The sequence below is a fragment of the Spinacia oleracea genome, chromosome 4, assembly GCF_020520425.1.
Source record: "Spinacia oleracea cultivar Varoflay chromosome 4, BTI_SOV_V1, whole genome shotgun sequence".
Taxonomy (NCBI): domain Eukaryota; kingdom Viridiplantae; phylum Streptophyta; class Magnoliopsida; order Caryophyllales; family Amaranthaceae; genus Spinacia; species Spinacia oleracea.
In genome coordinates, this window is record NC_079490.1 from 130517164 (window position 1) to 130524577 (window position 7414).

The 7414-nt window shown below is 38.4% G+C and overlaps 1 long non-coding RNA gene across 1 annotated transcript; it reads right to left on the bottom strand.

The window, feature by feature from the left end:
- Window positions 1-4637: 4637 nt before the first annotated feature.
- Window positions 4638-5307, bottom strand: LOC130472002 (uncharacterized). Its single transcript, XR_008932213.1, has 3 exons — window positions 5222-5307; window positions 5035-5136; window positions 4638-4907 (listed from the first exon to the last, which is right to left on the bottom strand). It is a non-coding gene; the product is annotated as an uncharacterized lncRNA (long non-coding RNA).
- Between the last annotated feature and the right edge of the window lie 2107 nt (window positions 5308-7414).

Consider the following 7414-nt stretch of genomic DNA (forward strand, 5'->3'; position numbering starts at 1 on the left):
CCGCAAGGCAGGCCCAGCACATGCCAAGGGTACGGCAGCGTGTGGGCTTGCGGCAGTGGGCTGCGAGCTCGCGGGCTGATCGCGCGCGCATGGCGCCCCTCGTGGGCTGCTATGCGTGCGTGTGTGTTTGTGTGCTACTCGAATCCTAAAGCTACCGGGGTTTGTCATATGATTAAATCTAATCCTAAAAGATTTAGTTTATTTAATTAGAGTCCTAGTAGGATTATAATTAAATAAATTAGTATCCTAATAGGATTCCAAATCCTTTTCCATAACTCTATAAATAGGTGCCTAGGGTCACATATTTACATCGAGCATTCAAGTATTCAAAGTGAGTTTTTGAGAGCAAAATTCAGTCATACAATTGCCTATAAAGTGCCGAAAATTCTAAGTACCTTAGGGGCGATTCTAGTTGGTCAATCTTAAGGCGGATCCGGACGTGCTGTGGACTATCTACGGAGGGACGACACTTGGAGTCCTAAAGACTTGTTCTTGTTCGGTTCGGGCGCAGCTAGGGAGGGCACGCAACAAAGAGTATGCATCTAAACTATGCTAAATGATTATGTGTAAATAATATGTTTTCCTGGCTTTATGGTTTTTCCGCATGATTTATGAATTGTCATATGTATCATAACCTAACAGTCAGGGGCCTTTTTGGGTCTGGGATCATTTTCGGCGCCCATGCCTGGGCATTAAAGATTTCGGCGCCCAGCGCTGGGCGCTGAAAATAATTTCTGGCGAGGTTTTTTTTGATGACACAGTTGGCCTCTTGTTCGTTCGTTTTCTTTTTTTCTTTGGAACGCGTTCGTAAATGTTCGGTACTTAGAAAAGATGATATGTATGTACGAACGAGCGTTCATAGAATGGCCGTTGTGTGCGGTCCATTAATCAGTTTGCTTGAATCATTTTCGTTGAACAATGACTGATTTTGAATAGTTTGCTTAGAAGCTTGATAGGGGTCAGGCCCATTCATGAAGTGGGCTCAAACATCGTGCCCTTTTGATTGTTCGAACATTTGCTTTGAGAGAGATTTTTTTATTTTTTTTTTATTTTGCTATGGTTGTTTCGTAGCTTGGAGCCCCCAAGTATGCATGTTGGGATGCTTCCTTTTGGCGTACGATTTTTGCTAGGTTCTTTTGAGAAAGATGCCTTGGGGTTCCGCTCGTGTAGGTGCGAGCTATCCCTTCCGTGGTAGGTAATATTTTGCTACCTTTAATCCTTAATGTAGAAGTCGTGTGGCTTGCATTTTGAATTTGGGCGATAAGTAGTCTTTGCCTTTTTTACACGTGCTCTTGGTCGTGCCTACATTAGTGCAATATGCCTTACTCTCGTTTTTTAGACTTGCATCGTGGGATGGCTGAACTTATGGTGCGACGTAGGCTTGTGTGGCCTAACAACATGTATTAGAACATTTCTCCAGGTGTTGGGATATCATTGCATTGGAGTACTTCATCACGCCTCCTTCAGGTGCTCGAACAAGTGTAGCACCTTCTACGTGGGTTTGCACGGCTTTTTACTTCGTTCGATGCGAGGATTCATAGATGTTTATTTCTTGTTTTTATATCTGGGCAAAATTTGACAAGCAGAAAGATTCAGCGCCCAGGCTGGGGCGTTAAAGATATCGGCGCCCAGCTCTGGGCGTTGAAAATGATTTCTGGGTATATTTTGACAGTTCTTATCCTTGATTTTTCTTTCGCTTTTGCTTTGGAACGAGGTAGACTGTGTAACGGGCGCTTGTAGGGCAAGCGTTATGTGCAGTAGTTTGATCGGAGTTTTGGTGGCTCGCGATTTTCAGTTACCCTTTGTTAGTGGGGTGACTTTATATATTCTAAGTAGTGCTTTAGAATTTGGGAGGGGTTGTAGCCATTCTAAGGTTCGTTTTACACGATTAAAGCTTAGGATTGTGCCCCTATGACGTGTGTATAGCATTAGCGTCGAGAATTTGCGATAAAATCGTCATTTCGAGCATTTTAGAGTGTTTTTCTCAAGCCTCCAACTGTAGCTACGGGATGGGCTTGGTGCTATAATGCTTTACATACGTCTTTATGCATTCATGGTGACATGGATCATGAATAGTTTGAACCAGACTCGTTTAGTGCGAGGTACGTTCGAGTAGTGATTTGCTACTTCTCTTGTAAATGTCGTATTGTGCGACATTGCCATGGTCAAGGTAGCCACATGTTGAAGTGTGCCTTGTTCAAAAGCTAGGTGCCTTTCTTTACCCATAATCATATTTAGAAATCTTTTGACTTACTTGCAACATCGGGATAAACGCACACTTAGATTAAACCAACGACTCTTTATTATGTTCGAAGAAGTCTTTGAAAATTATTTGAAAATTGTTTAAAATACGAGTCCTATTGTGTACAATCCAAGGTGTCCTAAGCAAGTTGACTTATAGAAGGGTTCGTACAAGATTACATGAGTGAATCAAAATACTGTTACGATTTTTGGAATGCTGTCTAAGGATTTGCTGGAAGCCAGGGTGCAGGCGTCAAGATATTACTTGTGCCCGTTTGGCATTTGCTTTAGGCTTTTAGGGCCATCTTTTCTAGAATTGCGGGAATATAAACCGTTTTCAAATTGACTTAGATTTACTTGGTGTATGTCTGCACAAAAGGTCAAGGTATACTCAGTTCTTTCCCTAGCTCTTTCATTTCAATTTTTAGCCCCCAGTTGCTGTTATGTCTTCTCATTAATGATGCTTTTAGATTTTGATTTTAGATGCCCGTGTCATATGTCTGAGTAGGGTGAGCCTTGGTTAAGTGCCAAGTCCTATTGACAATGTCTGATTTTTTTCAAAGGGGATTCGCAAGCATTCGAATTACCATGAACGGGTGCCCTGAGTTCAAATGAACGATGGGGCGACGCCGTAGAACAATCCTCTTTATTGCAAGCTTACTGCCTTTACTACTTGTTGGCGATTATGACTGTGTCTAGTGGTGAAAGAAGGTCTTTAAGCGAACGACTATGTCTAGTGGTGAAAGAAAGTCTTTAAGTGAGTTAGTTCGCTTTAGGGAGGGTCAAGTCGAGTACTTTTAGAGGTCATGGACGTTTGCGCTAGCCCCATTCAATTGAGGCAAAGCGATCTTTTGAGTCTTGGCTAAGTGCCTAGGAGTGTGAGTGCTCCTTCCGGCGAGGGTACGTGCCCTTATTATTTTTCGATGTGTGCTCATTAATTTTGGCATTTTGATGACTTGGATTCTTCCTTTGATTTAAATTTTTCTTTCGACTTGGATTGCAAGTAATTAAATTTCAATAAGGGACTCTATTTCTTATTCTTGTTATTCTATAGGCTTTAATATTTTTGCAAATTGGTTGGACCGAATCATGGATTGCCTACGTATCCGCCTTAAATAGATTTAATTTGGAATCAGATCTTGCGTAGTTCTTAGCCTAGAAAATGGTTACTTAGAATGCCGAATTCGATAAGTATGTTCTGAGATGGAAACATATTATTTGAAACGGTAGAATAAGTGAAGTTTATTATTATTTTAATCTGCCGCTTCGCCGTAAGCCAAAAATTTGTTTTATATTTTTTGAGTACATAATTTTTTTGAGTACATGTATTTTTTGGTACGTATATCCGAATACGTGCTGTACCCTTCCAAGTGTTCGTTATTTTTCCGTGCATGTGCGGATAAAATGACGAGCACTTCTGGACAAAATTTTAGCAAGCAGAGAGATTCAGCGCCCAGGCTGGGGCGTCAAAGTTTTCGGCGCCCAGGTGTGGGCGCTGAAAATTATTTATGGGCGGATCTTTTTATGTGTGCTAAATGCTTCTTTATTTCTTTTTAGACTAACTTTAGAGGCGCTTTTGCAAAGTTTCTTTTTTATTATTCACATTTTTTTTTTGTGCACTTTTCATTTGTCTTCCTTTTTTATTTGTGACTCAAGACGGCTTGAAAGATGGGTTGATAGGATAATTTGTATAGGTATTTAGTCAAGCATGAGGGTTACATCTGCTAGGACTCATAATTTGCAGTCTCAACCTAGTGTCACGAGTTTACATCAACTAAGGCCAATGAGTAGCATTGGGACGGCTCAAGGGTATATCAACAGGATGTATCCACACAAGTTATATGGTCATTATGCTAATGGTGGTGTAAGAACAGGTTTGGGCTTTTGGAAATAATGGGCATGACGCACGTGTCCATGGCCGTACGTGGTTTGCGGTTGATAACGAGTTCAAAAACAAGACACTAGTAGAAAAAACCCTTATTGCAGCGGGCTTTTAGACCCCTGTTGCAGCGTACATCGTATGCTGCAACTGGGGGCCTGCAACAAGTCTGAACTTGTTGCAGCGTACAATGTTCGCTGCTAAAAGGTGTTTTTTGCAGCGTACATATGTATGTACGCTGCAACAAGTGCCAAAAAATTGGCAAAAATTTGGACTTGTTGCAGCGTACATATATATGTACGCTGCAAAAGACTCAACTTTTTGTAGCGTACATTTATTTGTACGCTGCAACAAGTCTGGAATTTTGCGAAATTTTTTTCCCTTGTTGCAGCGTACAACATATATGTACGCTGCAACAAAGCACTTTTGGCGGGAAAATTCTAATTTTGTTTAGGGATACCTAGAGTGCCTTGCACCAAATATAGAAACCTGTCAAAACAATAATAGAATAACGCAACCTGTATAACAAATATAAAAACAACAACTGGAGTTTTGTATATATCCCAAAACCAAAAGTGCACATACCGATACATTTAAATATATTTACGTTCCAATTTCAACGTACGCATACATTTTAACATAAAAGATTGTTCTATAACATCTAAACCAACACGATCAAGCGCCCTCAGGTCAATAATAAATACTTGGTGGTAAAAAACTTCGCCCATTGCTCACGAACCACATCAATTTCCTCACTAGCATAAGGCGCAGTCCTCGGAGTATAGACCTTACAAAAACAAAAATTTGATGGAGCATTAGATCAATTAAATGCAAATGAAATGTCACATTTTAACATTCAAGCAACTAATGACAATGTATTAATAGTCTAGAATACGAATCAATTAGTTACTTACCTCATCTAGCCGGCCTTCATAGTCATGTTGTAACGTGACTATCTCTAACATGAACTTCATAACGTAATAGCCACACTCAGTTCCGCCGATTTGTTGAGCACACTGATTAAGAAACATAATACTTTATCTTGCAAGGCCAATAGTTAATAAAAACAAAGCAAAAAGCTAAATAAGAAACATGTTATACCTCTATATGAATGGGTTTACACGACTTAAAACTCGTTTTATTCGGACAATTCCCACCATTGCACTTGTACACTTGGTATGCCCTAGAAAATTAACGAAACATGGGTACTCATGAATATGATTTTGGCTTAGGTTTCTTAAAGACTAATGTAATTTGTAAGCAAAAGAACTTACAAACTCGAGATTCCCCATGCATAATCTGTTCGACGTGGATCTCTAGCAGAATCGAAAATATATACATAACCTCTACGTAGGTCCATCACGTATAAATTCCAATGATTTCTGTATAATTTATAAATGATATATTATATATTTAATAACAATAATAAATAATATTTTATATGAAACTTATATAACACACTTACTCTTGATTATATGGGATTAAAAACCAATTGGTGGGCCAAGACCTTGAATTGCATCGTGTACAAGTCCCGCTTTCTTGCTTTTGGTGGTTAATTCTTGTGTTTTACGATCACAACTACCCACGACCTCTAAGTTGGACTTAGGCTTAGAATTCGACTTCTTTGGATGCGAAAATTCCTATAACAATAGTCAATTAACATTAGTCATGTAATAAGAATCAAATGAGTCCTTAGGTTCTTTAGTTCAAAGTTGGGAGCGAAAATGTCATTTTAGCTCTATATATGACCTATAACAACCCAACGAACCTTAAATGTGCATAAATAGGTTCGAATGAGATTTAGAAACTTAAAACTATGCATATTAGTCATGTAACAAGAATCAAATGAGTCCTTAGGTTCTTTAGTTCAAAGTTGGGAGCGAAAATGTCATTTTAGCTCTATATATGACCTATAACGACCCAACGAGCCATAAATGTGCATAAATAGGTTCGAATGAGTTTTAGAAACTTAAAACTATGCATATTAGTCATGTAATAAGAATCAAATGAGTCCTTAGGTTCTTTAGTTCAAAGTTGGGAGCGAAAATGTCATTTTAGCTCTATATATGACCTTTAACAACCCAACGAACCTTAAATGTGCATAAATAGGTTCGAATGAGATTTAGAAACTTAAAACTATGCATATTAGTCATGTAACAAGAATCAAATGAGTCCTTAGGTTCTTTAGTTCAAAGTTGGGAGCGAAAATGTCATTTTAGCTCTATATATGACCTATAACGACCCAACGAGCCATAAATGTGCATAAATAGGTTCGAATGAGTTTTAGAAACTTAAAACTATGCATATTAGTCATGTAATAAGAATCAAATGAGTCCTTAGGTTCTTTAGTTCAAAGTTGGGAGCGAAAATGTCATTTTAGCTCTATATATGACCTATAACAACCCAACGAACCTTAAATGTGCATAAATAGGTTCGAATGAGATTTAGAAACTTAAAACTATGCATATTAGTCATGTAACAAGAATCAAATGAGTCCTTAGGTTCTTTAGTTCAAAGTTGGGAGCGAAAATGTCATTTTAGCTCTATATATGACCTATAACGACCCAACGAGCCATAAATGTGCATAAATAGGTTGGAATGAGTTTTAGAAACTTAAAACTATGCATATTAGTCATGTAATAAGAATCAAATGAGTCCTTAGGTTCTTTAGTTCAAAGTTGGGAGCGAAAATGTCATTTTAGCTCTATATATGACCTATAACGACCCAACGAGCCATAAATGTGCATAAATAGGTTCGAATGAGTTTTAGAAACTTAAAACTATGCATATTAGTCATGTAATAAGAATCAAATGAGTCCTTAGGTTCTTTAGTTCAAAGTTGGGAGCGAAAATGTCATTTTAGCTCAATATATGACCTATAACGACCCAACCATGCCACCTGTTCCCTTGACACGCCGGATTTACTGTTTTCCCGGCGGATTTTGGTTGTTTAGGTAGTCAAATTTCAGATTTGTCGCTGGAGTGAGACTTAGTGAGAGAGGTGAGATCTTAGAGATAGGTTACCCATACAATATTTTATATCAAAGGGTTTCATTTCTATTCCTTCCCTTTCTTCGGTTCCCTTTACCATGTGTGAACCAAACGCCCCCTTGGATTTTAAGGGACAAATTGCATTCACTTTATCTCTGTTGTTGAATGTAACGTATTTAAACAAATTCAGTTTTTGAGTGGCAACTTCCATAAACTTTACCATAATTCCATCCCAAGATGACAGTTATAAACTTGTAATGAGATGCTACTATAAGTTCCCATTTTGCACGCATCACTTTTACT